Below are 25,535 nucleotides of genomic sequence, written 5' to 3'. Positions count from 1 at the left end.
TCAGAGAGAAGATTAGGATGGAGGAGAGATAGAAAGGAGGGAAGGATGGAGAGAAAGGAGGAGGAGGAGGAGAGAGAGAGAGAGAGAGAGAGAGAGAGAGAGAGAGAGAAAGGAGGAGGAGAGATATAGAGAAAGGAGGAGGAGAGGCAGAGAGAAAGGAGGAGGTGAAATAGAAAGGAGGGAAGGATGGAGAGAAAAAGAGGAGAGATATAGAGAGAAAGGTGGAGGAGAGGTAGAGAGAAAGGTGGAGGAGAGGTAGAGAGAAAGGAGGAGGAGAGATAGAAAGGAGTAGGAGAGAGAGAGATAGAAAGGACTAGGAGAGAGAGAGAGAGAGAGAGAGAAAGGAGGAGGGGAGAGAGAGAGACAGAAAGGAGGACGAGAGATAGAAAGGAGGGAAGGATAGAGAGAAAGGAGGAGGAGAGATCGAGGGGAGGAGTAAAGAGAAAGGAGTGAAGGATGGAGAGAAAGGAGGAGGAGAGAGAGAGAGAGAAAGGAGGAGGAGAGATAGAGAGGAGGGAGAGAGAGAGAGAGAAAGGAGGAGGAGAGGGATAGAGAGAAAGGAGGAGGAGAGAGACAGAGAAAGGAGGAGGAGGAGGAGAGAGAGAGGAGGAGTGTGTGACTGCCTCCGTCCAGCAGGTGGAGCTCTACAGTTGTTTGATCTCTGGAACATTTCAGGCTCATAATGATAAATAGTACTGTTGTGTATTATGAGTTATATCTTTTATTAACTCTAATTTTCATTAGTTTTTATTTTTATTTAGTTTTTCAGTTTGTTTTTTTTATTTCAGTTTGTTGAACAAGTGATGAAATAGTTTTAGTTTAGTTTTATTTACAGAATTTGACATTTAACGCCCTGCAAGTGTTAAATATACAATAATAGTTCAGTGATTCCCACAGAAGTGCAAAATTAAGAGCTTAGCCTTTTTCTTTCTACATCGTTTCAACTTTGCATTATTACTAGTACTAAACTGCAGAGCCGGACAGTAACGGAGTACATTTACTTAAGTACAATTTTGAGGGATCTGTACTTTACTCGAGTACATTTGAGAGGCAAATATTGTACTCTTTACTCCTCCACTACATTTCTATCCATAACCGTGAGTACCTGTTACTTCTACTAAAAAAAACAAAAACAAACTAAATTTGTCATTTCCCTCTCAAACGTGATTGGATTGTGCAGACACCACTGATTGGGACAGCCTATCAGCAATCACCTTCAGGCCAAAGTCAACTCCATGGTGAGGTTAGATGAGAGAGGAAACCGAGAGAGAGAGAGAGAGAGAGAGAGAGAGAGAGAGAGAGAGAGAGAGACAGACTTGATTTTACTTTCAGTTCCTTTCACATTATCCCTCCCTCCTTTCCTTCCTTCTCTCTTCTCCAAGGTATTAACATTTGTCATAACTCCATCTAGGACATTTCTGTGGCAGCACTGTGGCAGTAGTAATGCAATATTTAGAAAATGTACTCTTGATACTCAAGTACTTTTAAAAACAAGTACTTCAGTACTTGAGTAGACATCTGACCGTAGTACTTTTACTTAAGTAGACATCTGACCGTAGTACTTTTACTTGTACTTGAGTAAAATTTAGCAAGGGGTATCTGTACTTTAACTCAAGTAAGGAAGCTGTGTACTCTGTCTGCCTCTGCTAAACTGTATCTGCTGATCAATAAAAGACTTCCAGATGTGTTAGAAGTGGATCAGGAGGATCAGAGTTGATTTATTGTCCAGATGGAAATAAAGAAAACTCTCATCAGGTTGAGCTGCAGCTGGTTTGAGGCTGAGCTGCAGGTTGAGTGGAGGTGTGACTGGAAGTTTATTAATGCTGTTGAACCGTAACCGCTTTGAAACTATCAGAAAATAAGGTTTTATTGATCTGATTCAGCAGATTTCTAATTTGAAATTGATTTTTTATTGAATTTTCAAAAAACTGTAGTGAGGGAAAAAAAAGCAAACAAGAAAAACAAAAAACAGTTGAAACTGACAAAGAGCTAATAAGACACAATTGCCTGAATACCATACATGGACCCCATCTCCAGTGTGCATCATATATAATATACATACATACATATTTCATAGACAGGTTTTATTTTTGCTTCAATTTATTACATTTTCAATAGTCAGCCCATGAGGTGTGGTCGATCAGTCAGCGGGCTAGTAATGTTGAAAATGCTATGAAGTCTGAATGATGTTTTGACAGCCTGCTGTTGCTAGGGGTAACCATGAATACTGAGATAACTGGGTCTGGCTCAATTCTCTTTTTACAAATATAAGAGAATGTGTTGAACATCTCTGACCAGAATGTGTGTAGTTAGGGTTGGCAGGGGCCTGATGGATCTGAGCCGGGGTTTATCTGGACCAGTCTGACTCCAGAGACGATTCAGCGATTTCTGACTGTCAGCGCTCTCTCTCTCTTCATTCACTCTCTAGCTCGCTTCACCACAGCTAACAGTGTCAGTGGATCCGGTGTTTCGGTTTATCTGGTGACCGTGTTAAGTGATGACTTTCTCACATTACAACATTACGTTAGGAGCATACAGTCTATGGCAGGGGTGTCAAACTCATCTTCATTCAAGGGCCACATTACAGTCCAATTTGATCTCATGTGGGCCAGATCATTAAAAGGAAGGAAGGATGGAAGGAAGAAAGGGAGGAAGGACAGATGTAAGGAAGAGAAGACAAGAAGTAAGGAATGAAGGAAGGGAAGACAGATGAAAGGAAAGAAGGAAGAAAAAGAAGTCAGGGAGGAAGAAAGGTAGGAAGAATAGACTGAAGGAAGGAAGGAAAAGAAGAAAGGAAGGAAGGAAGGAAAAGAAGACACGGAGGAAGGGAGGAAGGACAGATGGAAGGAAGAGAAGACAAGAAGTAAGGAATGAAGGAAGGGAAGACAGATGAATGGAGAGAAGGAAGAAAAAGAAGTCAGGGAGGAAGAAAGGTAGGAAGAATAGACTGAAGGAAGGAAGGAAAAGAAGAAAGGAAGGAAGGAAGGAAAAGAAGACAAGGAGGAAGGGAGGAAGAAAGGTAGGAAGGACAGACAGAAGGAGAAAAGAAGAAGAAGGACACTGGGCCGGATTGGACCTCTCGGCGGGCTGGTTCTGGCCCACGGGCCGCATGTTTGCCCCCCCTGGTCTATGGTTAGGAGGTGAATGAGTCTTCTGAACACAAGTTACCTTTAGAGTAACTTAGATAGTAAACACAGATGACGTATTTAAAAAGGATTAAACTCATTTAGAGCTTTTTAGAGACGTGAACATCACCATTGAACCTCTGTAGCTTCTTACTGGCAGGACAACTACAGGCTGCCAAAGTCTATAAAGGCTAGGAAGGTAGGAAGGACAGACAGAAGGAAGGAAGGGCAGAAGGAGGAAAGGGAGGTAGGAACGAAGTAAGGAAAAAAGGATGGTAGGAAAGACAGACAGAAGGAAGGAAGGACAGAAGGAGGAAAGGGAGGAAGGACAGGTGGAAGGAAGGAACAAAATAAGGAAAAAAGGAAAGTAGGAAGGACAGAAGGAAGGACAGAAGGAGGAAAGGGAGGAAGGACAGGAGGAAGGAAGGAACGAAGTAAGGAAAAAAGGAAGGTAGGAAGGACAGACAGAAGGAAGGAAGGAAGGAAAGAAGGAGGAATGGGAGGAAGGACATGTGGAAGGAAGGAACAAAGTAAGGAAAAAAGGAAAGTAGGAAGGACAGAAGGAAGGAAGGAAAGAAGGAGGAAAGGGAGGAAGGACAGGTGGAAGGAAGGAACAAAGTAAGGAAAAAAGGAAGGTAGGAAGGACAGAAGGAGGAAAGGGAGGAAGGACAGGTGGAAGGAAGGAACAAAGTAAGGAAAAAGGGAAGGTAGGAAGGACAGACAGAAGGAAGGAAGGAAAGAAGGAGGAACAGTTGGAAGGAAGGAACTAAGTAAGGAAAAAAGGAAGGTAGGAAGGACAGAAGGAGGAAAGGGAGGAAGGACAGGTGGAAGGAAGGAACAAAGTAAGGAAAAAGGGAAGGTAGGAAGGACAGACAGAAGGAAGGAAGGAACTAAGTAAGGAAAAGAGGAAGGTATACCTTCTGTCTGTCCGGCTAATTAATGAGAAACACTGATTATTTATTTATATTTATGGGCTGAGATCAAATTTAGGGTCTAAAATTGCCCCTGGTTTTTATTTAGTTGGAGTGTTTCAGGTATTAGTCACGTCTGTTTTTAATAATTTCGCCATCTTGTATGCAGTGTTAAGGAAGTTAATGTACAGATTCATGGTTCGGTTCAATTAATCAAAATATGACGTTATGATGGTGTTAGCCCCCCCTACACAAAGTGACACAAAATGCTCCTCTTGTTTTTGGAGACATTGGAAGGCATGTCTGTGTCTGTTTTAACTCTGTATTTATACTGTCTTGGTTTTGTATTGTCTTGTGTTTAATTTATATATTAAATATCATTATTATTATTATTAGGAGGAAAGCCTTGATTAGGATGAAATGATGCTGACTCTGAGGTAAGGTTTGCTACTGTGGGGTCGGGGTCTAAATATTAACATATTGGGCTGTGACTATTTCTGCCTGGAACAACTTCTTACTAGATAATCATAAATTGAACTTCAAGCTATTTCTTTTTTGTGCATTATGTGGCAGCCAGGTCCACTCTGCTGCCACCTACTGGTCAACACAATACAGTAAAAATCGAAGCTGCAATTCAATTTAGTTTGAGTTACTTTTGTATTGTTCATTGTAGTTTTTATTTAGTTTTCGTCTTTTAAAAAATATCATTCTTGTTATTTCAGTTACTAAAATGATTTTTTCACAGCTCATTTTAGTTTTTATTAATTTTTATTAGTTTAAATTAACGTTGCAGCTGATCTCAGAGCAGAATGGACAGAAATCATCACATTTATATATTTTATTATATTATGGTGTCATTTTGTCATAACGATTTTAAATGTTTTTTTTTTAATTTAGTGTCATTATTTTTATTATAAGCAGATATTTTGCATTTGATCTTTTTTATTTATTTAAGCTTGCTCCTTTATTTTCAACCAATAAAATACTTCAGCTGTAAATCTGTATTGTCTTTTATAGAAGCTAAAAATCAGACTGAACTTTAACAGAGAGAAGAAACAAGGACACACAAATCTGTCACTTTTCTTTTGACAAATCAGGTTTATATAAAAGGTGGTTATTATTGTTACTGTTGTTTCTTCCTCTCAGCTGCACCGGTCGAGGCAGATGGTCGCCCACCTCGGGTCCGGTTCTTTTTGAAGTGTTTCAGCCCTTAACTTATCTCACTAGCTGAAATTGAACCATACTGTATAATCAACTCAAACTTATTTCATCATCCTACCACTGTGTTATACTTCACTATCCTCAATATTAGATCTCTAACCCAGTTGTATCTCCTCTCATGTATGTAGTAATCCTCATCCATCTCATATAAAGTCTTTGAGGAGTTGCAGCTTCATAACCACTCGGTCTGTTCTGAGACAAACACTGACTGTTAATGGTGACGACAGTCTGCTGGTCATCAGTGTGTCTCAAATCTGTCAAATTGTGGGTTTATCTTGTGTCTCAGTTTACAGGCTGCAGCTGCTGGAGGAGCTTTGGTTTGTCTTCTGGCTTATGATTGACACTATACAATAACTTCAAACTCACCTTCATACTGGAGCAGGAACAGTTCACTGCAGGTCATTTTGCTGTGTGTGTTTGTGGTTGGATAAATAATGTTTGAGGATCCAGCTAACACATGAAGTTTGTAAAAGAGCTCAAAGTTGACCCTTAAATGCCCCTTTACTCCAGAAGAAATAGATCTGATGACATTAATAACTAATATATAATGTAGTTCTGAGAGGTGGATTCATACATATTCCTTATAACACTAACAGAAACCTGAAGGAATGACTAAAACTGAAAATATGTCTTTAATAAATAGAAGACAAAGACACAGAGAGTCTCCCAACAGGCCACATTAGTAAAGGCTATGTGTCAATAGGTTGATGTTTAACTACAGAGTTAGTAAGGCAATGCATTCTGCAGGATTATAAACACGTGACTCTGATGTCACACAGGAAACATACGACTTAAGAAACTGACATTCAGTTATTTCCTATGACAAAATATACACATATATATATTTATATGTGCTATATATATATAGGGAACTTTGTCTGGGAGTTGACACATCCATTATGTTCAGGTACGATGTATGTCTGGAAGTCCATGAACGCCTCCACAGACCCTCCAAAGGTCATAGTAAGGTCAGCCGTGCTGCATCATTGCCTGAAGTACTTCCGTATCCTGTGTGCGTTAACTCTAAATTCTCTTCCGTATCAGTTGCAGCTCAACACATTTCCTTCCTGTTCTAACAGCAGGAAGCAGCGCTGCAGAACGAGTGACAGTCTGAACAATAACTCAAACTGAAGAATCAACAGAAGTGACTTCACAACGATCAGGCTGAACAGGTGAGAAGCACAACAGTGTTTGTTTCATCAGATTGTGTTTGTGATTGTTTTTGTTGGAATAAGAAAATCAGACATTATTTCAAGTGTGTCTTGGATGGATCAGGTTTAGATACTTTCAACAATTAAAACCCTGCTGAGTTCACCTGTTACTCCATGACTGAACTAAATGATTTTAAAGAGAACTAAAACTGTAATTAAAAGATAAACATATGAATTCAAAGCACCATGATGTCTGTGTGGTGCAGCTGCATGCACAGTGACCTGACGGAGGAGAGGTGAACACTTAGGCCTTGATTCAGTGAAAAAAAGGAAGTGATAAAACTAGAAGGTGTGTGAGGCATCTTGCAGCGGGAAGCATGAGCACGCACACACAAAAAAGACGATTATATCACATCAATATGTGATATAATAATAATACTACTACTACTAATAATAATAATAATAATAATAATAATAATAATATTAACATAATGTCACCGTGTGGACCATTACGGTTGTAGCAGTGGGCCCCCTAGTTGTAGTTAGTGAACTAACAGCAGGGTTAGGGTTAGAAGATCTCACAGTCAGCAGCAGCACATAGTTTGTACGGAAGCCTACTGATGGAAAAATTGGTAAATACAAAATAAACCACATTTCATACAATTTGAAATAATTTTCTGTTTTATGAAGGGGCAGACATTTTTTTTAAATCAAATTTCATAGAAAAAAAAGAATAGAAGGATGAGAACGGCCTGTTCCATCACAGGCCATAATAAATAATAATAATAATAAACTGAGAATACATCTTAAAGAGTTGAATCCATGACTGGTACTATCTCTTAATACACACATGATTGGCAGATTTTTTTAATCATTCATATTTGGCAGATTTTTCTGTGGTATGTCAAACTCAGAACATTATTCTTACTTTACACGGACTTTAAACCTTACTGGCAGGATTTGAAGCATTGTATGGAGAAATTTACTATATTTGTGAAAAGGGAACAAATATATGTTTAGGATCATGATGTAGATGTTTGTTGCTAGTAAAAAAAACGTGGCTGAAGACAGAGGCGACTAAGATGGAGAGTGGGTTAAAGTATTATATATTATATTTATATGATGGAAAGGTTGACTTTTTTTGGTCAGACAAAAATCTGGTAAATTAAAAAATTTCTGGAAGAACTGAGTTGACTTTGTATCCCAATGAGAGTAGTTGTTCTCTCTACAGACTGTTGTCGAGTTTTTTGATGTCCGCCATCAAGAGACTCTGTAAGAAGGGAGTGTCATTAAGGAGAGAGAACTGAAAAAAACTAACCTGGCCTTGTCTTTGTGTTATTCTGTTTTATGGAAGACTATAAATGAGACTATATGTATATATATATATTAATGTTTCTTGTACTGCTTTGTATGTCTAGAAGACATACAGGATGTAAATTGTAGAAGGAATTATGTATTCTGATATCACTAAAAAGTTAATTACAACAAAAAAAGAAATGTTGTGATGTCTTTATCTTGGATCTCAGTTGTAAGCATAAATAAGGACGGGGATATAGAGCAGCCTGCCTCGTCCAGCAGAGACCTCAGTCAGTACAGAGAAATGTTTTCATATAAAACTGATATCAAATTTAGAAAAGAAAGGCCAAGATTGAATGAGCCACAGCTCATGAAAAATGTCACATTTTTTCTGTGTCGGCTGAATTATTATTTCACGTTGTCCCGTACTGAATAATATTGAGCAGGTGGTGAATATTACAGCTTAAAATGAAACTAGTCTGATCAGTAGATCTGATAGTATGATGGTTATATTACTTCTACATAGTTCACTGGTCTGTTCACTATCTCTTTTGATTCTTCAGGAAATCTTCTACATCTTGGTTCTTAAACACTTGTTTGACATTTAGAGAACTTCTCATGTAATGATTTAAAAGCAGAGTTGATGTTGTTTCCTGTAACTGTGAAGTATTTTAAAAATATGCTCAGAGTTTGTCAGTTAGTTACACATTTCTCTACAGTTCTCTATACTTCAGTTTCACAAAACGTTTCCCACAGTCCTATTTACTGACATGAGGCTCAGTACGACAGTTAATGTCACGTACAAAACGCATTTATGCAACCACAACACTTCTCACATTGTGTTACGTGGTGTTTCTATGGTGATGGATTTCAGAGAAATGATGAGACTTAAAAAACTGCAGAACAGAAACTAAAAAGATTAACCTCATTCAGGTGTTTGTTGAGTTGTTTGCATTTCAGCTATTTTAAATGTAACCCTTATACAGGCCAAGATACATTTTTAACATTTCTGTTAGAATCAAACATGTGGGGGTGGACCCTGATGAAGCTTTGATGAAGAAAAGAAATCCCAAAACCAAAAAAAATCAACGTGTCTCCTATTCCAGGTAATCATCTGTCATTTTGAGATGACATTTATAACAAATATATAATGTAGTGCTGAGAGGTGAAGTTATATACATACTTCTTATAACACCAACAGAAACCTGAAGGAATTACTACAACAGAGAATATGTCTTTAAAAATATCTACCTGTATCTTACTCGTATTAACTCGTAATCGCTCCAGATTGTGATAGTAATAATTACTTTTCAAGTAAAACTGAGAATTAGTCTTAATCAGGTTTAATAAAGCATCTTGACAACACCAGAGTCGTAATAAATACTTTTTGTCGTCAAAGTAAAACAAATAAATGAAAAAGCTTGACTGATTATTTTTGCTGCAGTTCATCACAATTTCCAAATATGAATAAACAATAAAAAGCAGCAGGATTTTACATCAAGCCTCATCAAGACAACGTTGATCAAAATTACACACACATATTTTACATCCTTGAAAAGATAAAAAAGTTCACCTGTTGCTGTTTAATCTCGACATGTTGACTTAAATGTCGACATGTTGAGATTACAGTCTCAACTTTATTCTTGACATTTTGAGTTTAATGTAAAAAAATAAATGTTTTCCTCCGTCGTACTTTTAAAATAGTCTGTGGCCACAAAGCAGTATTGCTCCATACAGCTCTTCATCCAGCGTCACATGTCGCCATGGTTACGAACGGGGACCCGTCCTGGCTGTCGGAGGACAAAGGTGAACCAGTGATTTAGTCCTCACCCTGCAGCAGCATAGGAAAAGTTGAGTTAGCCGTCAGACTCTGCTATCATCTGCTGCGACGTTAATGACATGTGTGTCAATGAGTGAATAACTAGTTCCTAACTAACTGATATCAGCAGATCTTTGGAGCATGCAGTGTTTCATTGTTCATACATATATTTGAATAAAGCAGCATATGTGTCCTCTCCCGTGAGGTATGCTCAGCATGCTAAACTCAGTGGGCTGAACGGGGACATTCAGCTGATTGTTGTCACCATAACAGTGAAAGGAAACACCATGACTACCAATAACATGATGGGATCATGTAAAAAAAAGATTACAATTGGATTGTACCCCATACTTGAGTGTAAAATTACATTTTACACAATACTAAAGCATAATAGCAAGCAATATAAAACCAACTAACATTCAAAGAATCAGAAAATAGTGCCTCATTTTATTTACTGAATTGAGCCTTGACTGTGAATAGAGATTTGATTTTAGATGTAATCATGACAGAAACACTCAAAGATTCACACTTGAAACATTTCCTCTCATTTTAACAGGTGTTTGAAGGACGATGGATGCTAGAGGGCAGCTGTTGAAGATACTGGAAGAGCTGAGAGATAAAGAATTCAAGACATTTAAATGGCACCTGGAACAATCATCAGAAATCCCAAAGTATCATCTGGAGAACGCAGACAGGCCAGACACTGTAGATAAGATAGTACAGACCTACAGCCAACGGTCTATGGAGGTGGTGAAGAAAATCTTGAAGAAGATCAACAGGAATGATCTAGTGAAGACAAACATCGGCCCTGGAGAACACGGTAAGCTGCAGGACAGAAACATGAGTAAAATAATTAAAGCTGAATATCATGTCCTCATTGACAGCATATCTGCATTGTAGTGGTCTGTACCTATCTCCAGGAGTAACAACCCAGTCTCACATCAAGACGTATCATAGCTATGTTGGTCCACAGCGCAAAGTTTCATAATAATGACGCAAAACTTGTGATGCTACGTACTATAAATATGTTTCTATTCAACATCATTGTGTTTTCCTCCAATAAGCTCGGCCACAGGTGGAGATATTAATTCAACAACCTTTTTGTCTTTATAATTTTTCTGTGAATATTCTGAGATAAGAAGTGATTTAGAAGAGCAGAGACAGGCTGATTACATTTAACAAGTGATTTGAGATCGTTAACAATACTTGATTTGCCCCCCCCACTGAACCATGCTCATTTTAATGAGACACACATCTGGTTACATAACAATAAACTCTATTAATGTTGAAACTTGTATATAGAAAGTATAAAGACAGTGTTTAATGCATACAATCCAGCAAACAGAGAAACAAAGAAACAAGAACAAAACAAACAAAAATGTAGACACAGCAGGACAATACCAGACCATAGCTCATTGCATACTCAGCGATTCCAGACACAGTGTTCATAATAATGAGATCATGTGTGTCCTCTGCCACTGGGTAAGTTTAGGCCCCAGCATCAGTGCAGTCTGTACCCATTCTGCATCATGGGATGGGAGGTCCTCAAGTAGAAGCAGGTTCCCCAAAATATACAACCTCTGGGAAAAAGGCACATCATGCCTTATGATTATTGTAATATTTTTGTGAATCTCCACATTATGAGTCAATGTACCTTCCTCGTTCTGGTGTCTCCAACACTCTACGGTTTAATTAACTTAACTCTATATAGCTTGCAGGGATCCAATAGACTTTAGTTCTCCGGACATCTGTGAAGCATTGAAGGGGGATTTCTCTGAATTTTGAAAAATGTATTTCAAACCCTGATTAAATGTTAATTTTTGTGTATTTTTGTGTTATTGTTTTCTGTTCTTTTTTTTTATTTTTTTATTTTTCAAGTTAAGAATAAATCACCACTACAAATACTACTGATAATAATAAATGATACTGTTAGATGATAATATTACATTAATGTTAACACTAATAGTTTGTGAGACTGAGTGTTTGAGTTTGTAAAGATTGAAACATTTTAGTTGAAGTCAGTGTTAGACTGAACATTTGAATGTTTTTAAGGGTGTTAAAAGCAGAACTAAAATCAATAAACAAAAGACGGGCATAGGCCTTTGAGTTTTCAAGGTGTTTCAGAGTTAGGTGAGTGATGCCATTAATTGCATCATCTGTGCCTCGTCCTTGTCTATAAGCAAACTGAAAAGGATGGAGGGTAAAAAACTCAGCAAATGAATCAGAGAATAGGAAAAGGAAAAGCAAGAAGGAAATTGAAATACAAATAGAAAATGGAATTGAAAGTGATTTAAATGATTTAAAGTTGTATTCTTAATTCAGTTATTTCTGTTTTTAAAACTGCATTTTGAAATTCAATTATTTATTTGGGAATTCATTAATGTATTTTTTTTAAATGATGCTTTTATTGACTATTTTAACGTTGTTCATGTGAATCACTTTTTATAATTCCTCTTTTTAATTATTCAATTTGTTGTTAATTAATTAAATGCTTTATTCCTCTTTCTGTGACCCTTGAGGTCCTCCATATGTTCACACCTTTATTTCACTTTATGAGTTTTTCATTTTGTCCAAACAGATACCAACATACTTGTTTCATCCTCAGTGTGGGGAGTCTCTCTGTCAGACAGGAATATGGCACAGCGGTGAGTAACATGACCATAAATAAATAATGTGTGTGTATGTGTGTAGAAATGAAAAGTGCATAAAACCCTATATAAAGGGAAAGGTGAGAGCAGTGTATATTGCACAGACAATATAATATAATATAATATAATATGATATGATATGATATGATATGATATAATATAATATGATATAATATAATATGATATGAGGTAGGTCAGGACATCAGTTTATTTTGTTTTGGCCAACAGTCTCACTGTGGCAGGGAAGAAGCTCTTAAAACAGCGTGTTCTGTCTGTGGTGATGTTGTCTGTTCGTCTGTGTCTGAGGTTGTATGTGCAGTGTTTGTGTTTGAGCAGAGAGTGAGCTGGATGTAATGTGTCTCTGATTATTCTCTCTGCTCTTTTTTGACAGTGCTGTGTGTAAATTGTGTTCATGGAAGGGAGTTCAGTTACGACAATCAATGGTGTGTGTGTGTGTGTGTGTGTGTGTGTGTGTGTGTGTGTGTGTGTGTGTGTGTGTGTGTGTGTGTGTGTGTGTGTGTGTGTGTGTGTGTGCGTGCAGATCCCTAAAATGTAATTTCAGAACAATATCATAAACTCAGTGTTGATTATTCACCATAGAAAGTATAATGTTGGTTTATAAGATAAATTCAGACTGAGATAAAGTTGGATGAAGTTATGAGACATAAACACTGATGACAGAAATAGTCACTGTCAGGTTACTGTAGGAATATTAAAGTATTATAGAAATGTTAGAAATGACATCAGAGAATGTGAAGTATGTTAACCTGACTGTAAAATCAGGAAGCTTCCAGATGTGTTTTCAGTCTCTTCAGGTCTGTTAAAGGAACATTACACAGCTCTCTGATGAAGTCATACAGCTGCTGCTCTGATGCTTTCATGTTTCTCTTGTTGACCTGCATACAGCTTTCATTTTTATGTAGTGCAGCTGAATATCAGAAGTAAAAAGGCTTCTGCAGGCATCGTCTAGCAATGTGAAGCTGAATCACATGTTTCTCACATCAGGGACAGAAAAGACTGATTGATCTGCAGCCTTTAATGCAAATAGAGAAACATTTCTACACGGCTGTCTTCATCACAGTCAAAAATACAAATAATATAAGAATTCAACTTTATGACAGAAATATTATATGATCAAAACTAAATAACATTTACACGCACTTAATTTTAATTTTAATTTATGTTTGTCTTAGCTACAAATATAAACTAATTACTGATGTACAACAAGGGAAGGCATCTGTACATAAAGTTTATATGTCTATTAAACTGTTCTATATTTATTCTTCCCAACCAGTATCGCCTCATCCAGATACCAGGACATCATCTCCAAATGTACTCTGATCTCTAAACCTCGGACCTCTCCTGAAGTCTACCAGCTGAGACCAAAGGAAGAGAAGTTTGGGACTCTGACAAGAAAAACTGTTGGAGTTAAAAATCCGAACAAGATAAACAAAAACATCTTACTTGTAGGTGAAACAGGAACAGGAAAATCTACTCTGATCAACGCTCTGGTCAACTACACCATGGGAGTGAAGTTTGAGGACAACACCTGGTTTGAGATCGTAGAAGATGAGAAGAGAGATCAGACATCAGATGTGATCACGTACGAGATCTTTGGTTATGAAGATGAAACTCTGCCCTACTCTCTGACCATCATCGATACTCCTGGATATGGAAGCACAGAAGGGATCGAACATGATGTCATCGTTAGTAAAAGATTATTTGACTTGTTCCGATCAGACGTTGGAGTTCATGAACTTTCTGCAGTGGGTCTGGTGCTGAAGGCGAGTGTGAATCGAGTGAGTGACAGACTGAGGTACATCTTTGATTCAGTGATGTCTCTGTTTGGGAAAGACATGGAGAAGAACATCGTCGCTCTCATCACAAACTCTAATGGATTAACACCTGAAAATGCTATGAAAGCTCTTGAAGCTGCAAACATTAAATGTGCCAAAGATGAAGAGAATCAACCTGTTCACTTCCTGTTTGATAACTGCCAGAACACAGAGAGAACAGAAGAAACAACGCCTCCTTTAGAGAATGCATGGACGATAACAGAGACAGGAATGAAACGATTCACAGACTTCCTGGAAAAAACTCAACCTCAGAAGCTGAATAAAACAGTTGAAGTGTTGAACACACGGATCAGACTGACAGCCTGCATCCAAAACCTGCAAGAAAGAATCCAGCTGATTGAAATGAAACAGAGAGTGATCCAACAGACTGAAGAAGCTCTGGAGAAATATGAAGAAGAGATGAAGAAGAATGAAAAAGAAAAGTATGAAGAGAATAAAGCAGAAAATGAGAAGGAGAAGAGCCTGATGGAACATCTTCGAACTGAGATGAAAAAACTGAAAGCAGAGAAGATAAAGTTGCTGGATGAGGTCTACCAACATGTTGTTAAACTGGAGCAGATCGCCCTGAATGTTAATTCAGCATCCACTTATCCCCACCTGGACTTCCTGATTGAGAAGATGAATGAGAGAGGAGACACAGAGAAGGTGAAGAAGCTGGAGGAGATGAAGAAACGACAGGATGAAGGGACTATGACAGATGGACTGCGGTTCATGTTTAGTAAACTAACAGCAGCTGGGAAAGCAGGTAAAAATAAAATAAAATAAAGTAGGTGAACAACATGAACCAGCTGAGTAGACAACAAGATCTACACTGTTCATACAAATGTTTAAACATCACAAACATTATTTGATTATAATCCTTTTAATTACAATGTTGATGTAAAATGTCCATCAGAAAAGAATTGAATCTTCTCTTAAATGTCAGGTGTGTGATTGTGAGAAACAGGAGCTCTGTTGCTGTTTGTTCTTGTAGTTGAATGTTTAATTCTGGAGGTCTGGTCACTGTTCAGATTACAGAGGAATCATTAGTTGATCCACATCAGTCAAAGCAGAGCCACAATCTGTCTCACAGTAACAGCAGCTGTTGCTTTTCTTCTTATCAATACTCTGTTTTTACATCACTTCCTGTCATAGTTGAGCCTCTTTTCTGCTCTCAGCTTCAGTCATCAGATCAAAACACAGCATCAGTGTGTTCAGCTGCACTTCAGTAACCAAGAAACAAGAAGCACACAGCTGCTTTCAGTAGTTGGAGTAGGGGATTATAGAAACCTGATGGACATCTCTCTGCCATGTTCACACTATCTAATTGTTTCTAGTTCTTACTTTTATTTTGACTTTAAGTTTTGATGCATATCTTTTGATTATATTTTGATGGAGTTTAAATAACACTGAGCAATAGTTTAGTTTTATATGTAATATTTTTGATTGATATTTGAATTTACATTTATAAAGTAAGAATTTCATGACATTGTTTGAACCTGTGTTTTTATTTTGCATATGACAAAAAACTTCTTGAATCTTATGTTAATCATATTATATCTGTATAATCACTGTGGAATGATGCTAAATGCTAATTGATGAAGACTTGGGTTGATTGGAGGTGTGGGAACACCCAAAGGGAGGATTATATGGTTTAGTATTTGCTTCTGTCTGATCAGATTTTCTTCACGTGTATTTGAATCATACAGCTTGTAATGATGAGTTTAATATTTCAGATGACACAGGCCATGTGGGAAAACTTGTATTCATTCATGTAGTTTATTTTCTAAGCAGTGATATTTGAGTGGTTGCAGTATATTGTGTTATTCTACATGAAATCATGTTTCTGTGAATGATGAATAAAGTGTGAGCTTGATGAAATCAGTTTGCTCAGAGTGTCTTCACTGGATCATCAGCTGCTTTCTGAGTCTGTTGAAGCTTCTGCTGAACTTTGTTCATTAAATGTCTGTTTGACTTTATTCTGAGCAGCAAGTCTGCAGCAGTCACAAACCAATGGGTGACGTCACGGTTACGTCCATTTCTGCTATACAGTCTATGGTTTGTATACATCGAAATTCTATTTGAATCGAAGTGACGAACTTAGAAGTTTTATGAGATAGCTATGGTATGTAACGTCACATTATTAAGTTTACTCACCTTCTTAAAACATAACATAAAACAACACAGAAGCATCGATATAAAGCATTTATTAAACTAAGGATTTTTAAATAATGGAAATATTTCATGTGCTTTTTATGACTTATTCTAGTAGGAGACAGCAGTTATTAATACAAGTCTTAATAGCCATCTTCCTCTTCCTCTTTTCCTCTAGAATTGGAAAATTATAATATTGTCTTTTAAGAGGCAGGAAATCTGAAGTGTTTAATAAAGTAAGAAGGTCCAATGTGCCTCTAGGTATGGAGGACCAAGAAGGGCCAAAATCAACATTATAAGTCATGTGATTAAGCATATGTAAAACTTGAATTAAAAATTAAATGTTAAACAATCCTTTAGGAGTTAAATACTGGAAATATCTCAAGTGCTTCTTATGAATTATTCTAGCAGGAGAGGGTTAGGGTTATATAGCTTATTAAGATGTACAAGTCTTAATAGTCGGGTTTCCTTTTCCGACAGAGTTGGAAAATTGTAAACTGGTCCTTTAAGAGGAAAGAAAGCTGAAATATAGGAAGGCCAAATGTGCCTCTACGTATGGAAGACCAAGAGGGCCAAAATGAACAATTAATAGGGTTTCTCCAGGTTAAATTTTTGAGACTTTTTAAGACAATTATAAATTAAATTTAAGACCTACAGGAAGTACGAAAAAGTAAGGAAAATCGCAGTCCCAGAATTACTTTCAAAATAAAACAAGTTGGAACGATGGAAGTAGTAAATTAACTAAATATAACTTAAGACCTAGTCTGCAACATATGGACGTATTTAAGACTTTTTTAAGGCCTAAAATTGAGATTATTAGTGCCACGGGTGCTCAGCTCCGAGGCACTCCACTATTTATCTTCTCCATACTTATTCTTATTCTTCTGCTGTTTTTCAGCGTGTAACTCCTCCCGCAGCTTTGAGAAAACCCCGACAATATATACATCAAAACGTGCGGCTCGATCGGGGGAGGGGTGCTATGACTTTTGGTGTTGCAATTCCAAAGTTTCCCAAAAACGAGATTTCTCCATTGGAAATGAATGGGAATTTTTTGAAAACCCCCAAAATGTCACATTTTTTCACCTTTTTTCAGAGTCACCTAGCTCTCTCATACCTGCACGTAGAAATGTGATTCAAACTTTAAAACGGAGGAAAATTTGTGCTCTCTCCAAAACACCAAACTGTTTTCCATAACATGTAAACTTTTCAAACTATGAGCAGTCAAACGAGGAGTGGAAATCACTTTTTCTTCAAAGTTAGAGTGGAAGCAGCAGTTAGCTAGAGTGTGAGAAGCAGTAATGATTAACCTTAATTTTTATTTTTAACTCGAGCTCATGGCCAAACCGTAAAAAGGAGACAAATTATTTTTTGTCAAAATGTAGACATAGGTGTTGGGATTCATAAACTGTGATGTTGACAGGCGGGGTCTGCATGAAATTTAAACTGGGGGGGGGGGCAGCAATCCCTGTCTCACTCCCCACTGACTCTAATGTAATCGTCTTCTTTTTTCAAAGTAATCTCACTCTATCTTCACACTGAGCTTACTCGCTCATTTTAAGGAATATCTGAATAAAATAAACACTGTCAGAATCTGCCGGCTTCTGTGTCTCTCACGGTGTTTTCGGTTTTTGGACAGGAGTTACGGTTTTCTCACAGTTTGCAATTGTTCGGGACCTTGTCAGAAGCCAAATTCTTTGGAATTTTTTCCAAGCAGATTCTCAAATCGCCGTAGCAACCGTAGGGCCTTAGCTGACCTTAGCAACCGTAGGGCCTTAGCAACCTGTTGCTGGGCAGAAACTGAGCTACTTTTATGTGATTGGCTAATCCCTGTCTGTCTGTTTTGCCAGTTAACTGAGCTAATTCATTTGAATGGATTAATTCATGTTTACTGTGGACACAATAAATAGTTTTATTGTTTTGTATTGTAGTTATATGATTTGTGGTATATAAAAAGATTCAACATTTATCAATAGAAGATGAACAAAATGTACAAAATATAATTTCATACAACCAAGTAATTTAAAATAAAAAGTGTAATAAAATCTACTCTCTAAATGATTTGAAGATTTACTTAATAATTTCATAACAGTGATGTTCCTGTCTGTGGAAAAAATGAAGTAGACTTTAAGCTTAAATAAATATTATTTATGCATAAATATGATTAACATTTACTTAATATTTTTAATATTAATATTATTTAATATTGATATTTCATGACAAGAAATTTCTCAAAACCAGAATATGATCAGGGTGACTTTTGAACACCGGAAATAAATCGTGTACTCGTCCCGGCAGTAGTCCCGTGGCACTCAAAATTTCCCTGGAATTTTCTAGTTACATTTTAGACTTTTGTGACCCAGCAGAAACCCTGATATAAAGTCACATTATTAAACGTACTCACCTTGTAAAACTCAAATTAAAAAATTAATTGTGAAATAATTAGGGCTGTCAACGTTAACACGTTAATCACAATTAAATTAATGCAATCCATAACGCGCTATTTTTAAAAAAAACGCATTTTAATGTTGCAAGCCTTTTTGTCCCTTCTACTCCCCCGTAGACGGCTCCTCTAGCTGTAGCGCTATGCTTTGAAGTGGCCTCCTGCAGTAAACCTACCGCGCTGATGGAAAGTAAGAGAGCTACTGGACTTTTGAACGGCTTGTTTAACTTTAAAACACTTCCAGACGCTTCAGTTGACAAGTCAAAAGTAAAATGCAACCTGTGTCAAACGGAGTTTAACTACCACCGGAGTACGTGGAGTTTGAGTTAGCACCTCCACGCTAAACACCCAGGTGCAGCCAAGCCAGCCTCAGCTCCACCAAAGGACCATTTTGGAGTGTGGGAGTCGCAGCAGAGCCGTGATTGATTCCCAGTTAAGACACTCTGGTAAGAAATGCTTTACATTATGGGCTTAAAACTGCCTTCAAATGGAAAATAACAGGATTTTAAACATGCTATTCAAAACGCCATTAATCAAGATTAACTACGGAAATTATTAATATATATATAAAAAATTAATCGTTTGACAGCCCTAGAAATAATCCTTTAAGAGTTAGGGAGATCAAATGTGCCTCTATGTATGGAAGACCAAGAGGGACAAAAAAAATCAGCATTTAAAAATCACACATTATTAAATGTACTCACCCTTTAAACAGAAAACAACGGAGAAGCATCGATATAAAAATCAATGAGGTTTATTTGCAGTCACAATGCTTACACTATATGTAGCAGACATCCAAACAACTCAAACAGCTATTCACTCTATGGACCCAACACATTCACATCAGGGACACAAACCAAAAAAAAAAAAAAAAGTAAAGAAAAAAAAAAAAAAGAAATTAGGAACTCAATAAACATCCATGAGTGCTGACATGGTTAGAGAGATGAGCTAGTTGTCACGAACAGTTAGCAGCAACATCGTAGAGAGGAACACAAGTTGCTAATTTTCTCCTTTTTTCCTGCTTCTCTTTACACTGTTGTCTGACTTCTATACCAAGTTTCTGATGCCATATTTCTTCAGATATTTTTAAAACTAAACTGGATTTTCCTTCAAAACCAAAAAGAAGAAAATAAAAAAAAAAATAAAAAAAAGGGGGAAGGGGAGGGGAGGGGGGGGGGAGCTCTGATGACGAGATGCTTTAATCAGCGGGAAGTATCATCATCATCATCATCATCGTTAATTTATCCTAAACGGTGGCACAGACTTTGAGCTCCATCCAACGTTTTTTTTTTTTTAAATCGAGCCGTCGCAGCACCATGAGACGCCACATACACACCAGGCAACAGAGAGCCACTTCACACACACACACACACACACACACACAACACACACACACAACACACACACACCAAAAAGGACTCCGCTGCAGTCCCAAAAACCTGGTCCGAGGACTCCAGAGTGTAAACAAAATGTCAGAAACTGCACCCGGCCTACCAGAGGGGGGAATGTAGCCGTGATCACGTTGTTTACACGTCCGCCGCTAGCTACCGCCGCCCTCCGCCGTCGCCATGGGAACCAGCGAGCGCGTGCACGGACCGGACGGCGAGGAGCTCCCCCCCCCCTCCCCAGCCATCCTCCTCCATCCGCTTCGAGGAGAAAGGGGCGGAAACCCGGCAGACCCGACGATTTAAAAAGGGACATTTCACACATTTATTTTCTATCAGACAAGTTTTTTTTTATTCTCATTGCTTCGTCAGTTCGGACTCAAACGTGATTAAACTTCTAATAAACTTAAATTCACACAAATTACTTAAATTAGTTAAATCAATATAAAGAATTGTGACAAAAATGGGAAATATTTGATGAAAAATGTGTCTGTAAATTGAGTATTTCGTAGTTTTTATTAGGTTTATTAGACAAAACATTTACAGACTAAACATTTTAATTAAATTGAAGATTAATCAGATTAATCAGATTAATCTATGAGAACTGTAACGAGTTTTAAAGTAAAAATGGCAAATATTTCATTATTTTTGTAGTTTTTGGGTTGTTTTATTGGACAGAAGACGTTTTATAGATTAAACATTTAAATAATTGTCAGATGAGTCGATGATGAATGAAAATAATCGTTAGCTTAGTGTTCGATAAGTTATACATGTTTGTTTTTACAGCAGCAGAGACAAAATATCTGAAATGTTAAGAACTAAAACTAATTATTACTTTCATCATCTGTCGATTATTTAACTTGATTCATTTACTAACATCTGCTTTTTGTTTCCAGATGTTTCTCTAATATTTGATTTAGTTTAAAATGAGAAAAAACAAGCAAATATTTTCCATTTTTGATTGAAAAGTAGCTGAAACTATTAGAAACTAGACTGTTTTAGGAATTTTAAGACCGAAAAATAAGTTTAAATATTGGTTTAATGTATGAAATGAAGCTTTTTTAATTCCCCAGAGCCTTTAAATGTCTCTAAACGTCATTTTATCTGATTACATGAGCAGGAAAAAGAAGAAAAACAAGCAAATATTTTCCATTTTTGATTGAAAAGTGGCTTAAACTATTAAATAATTTTGACTATTTTAGAAATTTTAAGACAAAATAAGTTTAAATATTGGTTTAATGTATGAAATCAAGCTGTTTTAATGTCTTTAAATGTCATTTTGTCTGATTACATGAGCAGGAAAAGAAGAAAATCAAGCAGATATTTGCCAGTTTTACTTGAAAAGTAACTGAAACTATTATTAATATCCATCCATCCATCCATCTTCTTGCCGCTTATCCGGGGTCGGGTCGCGGGGGCAGCAGCCTAAGCAGGGAAGCCCAGACTTCCCTCTCCCCAGCCACTTCGTCCAGCTCTTCCAGGGGGACCCCGAGGCGTTCCCAGGCCAGCCGAGAGACATAGTCTCTCCAGCGTGTCCTGGGTCTTCCCCGGGGTCTCCTACCGGTGGGACGTGCCCTGAACACCTCACCAGGGAGGCGTCCGGGAGGCATCCTGATTAGATGCCCGAACCACCTCATCTGGCTCCTCTCGACGTGGAGGAGCAGCGGGTCTACTCCGAGCTCCCTCCGGATAACTGAGCTTCTCACCCTATCTCTAAGGGAGAGCCCAGCCAGCCTACGGAGGAAGCTCATTTCGGCCGCTTGTACCCGCGATCTTGTTCTTTCGGTCACTACCCAAAGCTCATGACCATAGGTGAGGGTAGGAACGAAGATCGACTGGTAAATCGAGAGCTTCGCCTTTCGGCTCAGCTCTCTCTTCACCACGACGGATCTGTGCAGAGTCCGCATTACTGCAGACGCCGCACCGATCCGCCTGTTGATCTCCCGTTCCATCCTTCCCTCACTCGTGAACAAGACCCCGAGGTACTTGAACTCCTCCACTTGAGGCAGAATCTCATCCCCGACTCGGAGGGTGCACTCCACCCTTTTCCCGTTGAGGACCATGGCCTCGGATTTGGAGGTGCTGATTTTCATCCCGGCCGCTTCGCACTCGGCTGCGAACCGATCCAGTGAGAGTTGGAGGTCACGGTCTGATGAAGCCAACAGGACCACATCATCTGCAAAAAGCAGTGACCCAATCCTGAGGTCACCAAACCGGACCCCCTCTACACCCTGGCTGTAATATTATTATTAATATTATTATCCTAGTGTTATGTTTGCTGTTTGCTGCCCCCCCCTTGTCCACACCACTGAACGTAACAAAAGTTATCTAATGTGGAAATGTTGTATTTATATATAAATGAATTAATCTAAATGTAAAAGAACACTAATAGACTTTGTGTATCTTGAATTAATGGTCAGTTGTTGTTCTTCTTTTGTGGATATGTCCACAGCATCCCACCCATTTCCTGGCTGGTGAAAAGCTTTTTTTCCGACAGTAGAGCAGTATGAATGTCAACAGAAAACAACAAATAATATATATTAAGACGTATTTTAGTAGGAGACAGCAGTTATAGTGTATTAAGACGTTGGGGTTCCTTTTAAGAAAAATTATGAACTTCTCCTTTATGAGGCAGGAAAGTTGAAGTGTTTAATAAAGTAAAAATGTCAAATATGCCTCTCTGTATGGAGAGCCAAGAAGGGCCAAAAATCAAAATTTAAAGTCACATTATTAAGTTTACTCACCTTGTTAAAACATAACATAAAACAACAAAGAAGCATCGATATAAGGCATTTGTTAAACGTTAAGGATTTGTAAATAATGGAAATATTCCATGTGCATTTTATGACTTTTTCTAGTAGGAGACAGCAGTTATTAATACAAGTCTTAATAGTCATCTTCCTTTTAAGACAGAGTTGGAAAATTATAATATTGTCCTTTAAGAGGCAAGAAATCTAAAGTGTTTAATAAAGTAAGAAGGTCCAATGTGCCTCTAGGTATGGAAGATCAAGAAGGGCCAAAATCAACATTATAAGTCACGCTATTAAGCATATGTAAAACTTGAATTAAAAATGAAATGTTAAACAATCCTTTAGGGTTTGTGGGTGGGACAATCTTTTGGGGGAGAGTATTTTTATATTATCACATCTTTTCCTGTGTATGTTTGCTCATAATGTGTCAGAGGCATTTACAAAAAGTTCATTCAATCATATGTGACTTTGTTAAAGTAGTACTATTACTTAGTATTTGTAATATAGCAATATGAACAAAGACAAGAATAGATATATTATGTGTTTTGATACAGGGTTATCATAGTTAACTAAAACTAGCTGTGAAAAAATAATTCTAACTGAAATTTAAAAAAGAGTTTAAAAAAGAAGAAAACTAAATAAAAACTACAGTGAACAATACAAAACTAACTAAAACTAAACAGCAGATACAATCATCTTAGTTTTTCTTTTATTTTTATTTTCTAAATGTTTTACTGTATTCTGTTCAGTTTGACTTCTTGTAATAACGGGCTAGTACCAGTAGGTGGCAGCAGAGCGGCTGCTGCTGCATAACGCACAAGAAGAAAAGGCTTTACGTGCAATTTATGATTTTCTGGAAAGAAGAAGAAAACGTCACAGACCAGTATGGGAATATTTTGACTACAAGCTGTAATAGATCAAAGTAAAAGTGTGGTGATGAAGAGTGATGGGAACATTTTACAGCAGGGACGGACTGGGAATAAAAAACAGCCCTGGACTTTCTCCCTAACAGGCCCTCCACCCAGCCGCGTACTAACAGACACTAACAGGGTTGTCCTGATATCTCCTCACAATATTATACCAAATATTATTTATTTACTTATTTAGTTATTTATTAACTACTGTCAATGTATTCCTTATAATACTGAAGCTGTACACAAACAAACCCCAGGATGGTAGTTTATGTGAGGCTCAGTGTCTTACATATACATTGTTTTGGAGCCATCTGGTGGATTAATAGCGGAACTGCATCTAGGATTCCTCAGCAAAGGAAACTACTCCCAAACTGGAGGTGGGTACATGGGACCAATGTTTCTATGTTTAATGTTTTTAAATGGCTTTTGAAGCTGTGAGTAGCATGTATTTTCACTGTAAGCATTACTAGCATGTAACCGGAAAGTTACAGACATTTATGTGCAGAAATAGTAACTTTATCCACGAGTGATAGTTTTGTTTACATGTGTAGCTAATGCTAGTTAGCTAGCCGTGCACTTGCTCCGGTCATAATGTTTTCTATTTTACGACCGGAGCATTTATTGTAAATGTAAAAGAAAATAGCTCTCATTGTGTAGGTGCTGCTGCTGCTGTTACTGTTACTGTTGTTACTGTTACTGTTACTGCTGCTGCTGCTGCTGGCATGAGCTTTTTACATTTTAATGCATCAGTTTCGAGACTTGGCTTTCTTTTCTTTTAACTTTCCCCATCCACCTTTCTCTTTACGTTTTTCTGCTTGCCATTATTACCGCAACTAATGATTCACTCTTCTTTGTTGTTGTTTTTTTTCACTTGGTAAACAAATTATTGTACTAGTGCCCCCTGCTGTTGGCTATTAGTGTTGCTTTATCTGACTTTTTGGTTGATGAACCAGGCAGGCCGACAGATTGCCAGTCCGCCCTGGAAACAAGACAAATAAACATTTCATCAACACAGACTATATACAGTTAGATATTATTTAACTGATTTTGAGGGGGAGGGGTGTAACACAGTGTTTATATGATCAACACAGTGTTTATGTGTATATAAAATAATATGAATAAAGCTGGGGGAATGTTGCTTTTTGAATGAAATTAAATATAAGATTGAGCCGTGTAGTTTGTGCCCTGTCCTGAACTTTAACATGAGACACAAACAGCTTCAAGGATAGTTTGTAGATTTGTGTGAGGAAGGAAACTAAAGGTGAATGTAGACTTGGATTAAAATATGTGACTAGTGGTGTTTCAGTTATAGTTGAATACTGTGTTAAGTACACATGGAGCACTGCTGAATTCTGAAAGATTAAAGACATTTGAATGTATGATGACAGACTTGTAGTGGAATGTGTTTGTCCCTCTCTGTTTCTACTCATTTTAACTCTTAACTGCACTGGTTGGAAAATTGGCGCCACCTGCTGTTTATATCCACACAGAAGGAAACAAGCATTCACAATGTTTTTTTTGTTGTTTTTTTTTCAGGATATTTTGTTAAAATGTTTTCTACATTTACATGGAAACTTGAAGTTAGTGGAATTTGCTCTACAGAAGATGAATTTAGAAAAATCTAAACAACTTTTGGTGAATCAAATGTCACAGAGATGTTTAGGATCAGAATCAGAATAGCAGATATTTAAATGATTGTTTGCTTATAAGTTCAACACAGGACTTTGTGAATGTGTGTTTTCAGGTTGAAGTCATGAAGCTCTGCAGCTGTGTGACTGAAGACAAACATGTTGAGAGACAGAAGTGACGATCTCAAAGACAACGAGGAGTTTCTGTCACATTTTAATGAATTCATCAACACAGACACTTTGGTTCCTCTGATGGAG

This window comes from Scomber japonicus, chromosome 19 (genome assembly GCF_027409825.1).
Source record: "Scomber japonicus isolate fScoJap1 chromosome 19, fScoJap1.pri, whole genome shotgun sequence".
Lineage (NCBI taxonomy): Eukaryota > Metazoa > Chordata > Actinopteri > Scombriformes > Scombridae > Scomber > Scomber japonicus.
Note: the sequence above shows the minus strand (reverse complement) of the source record.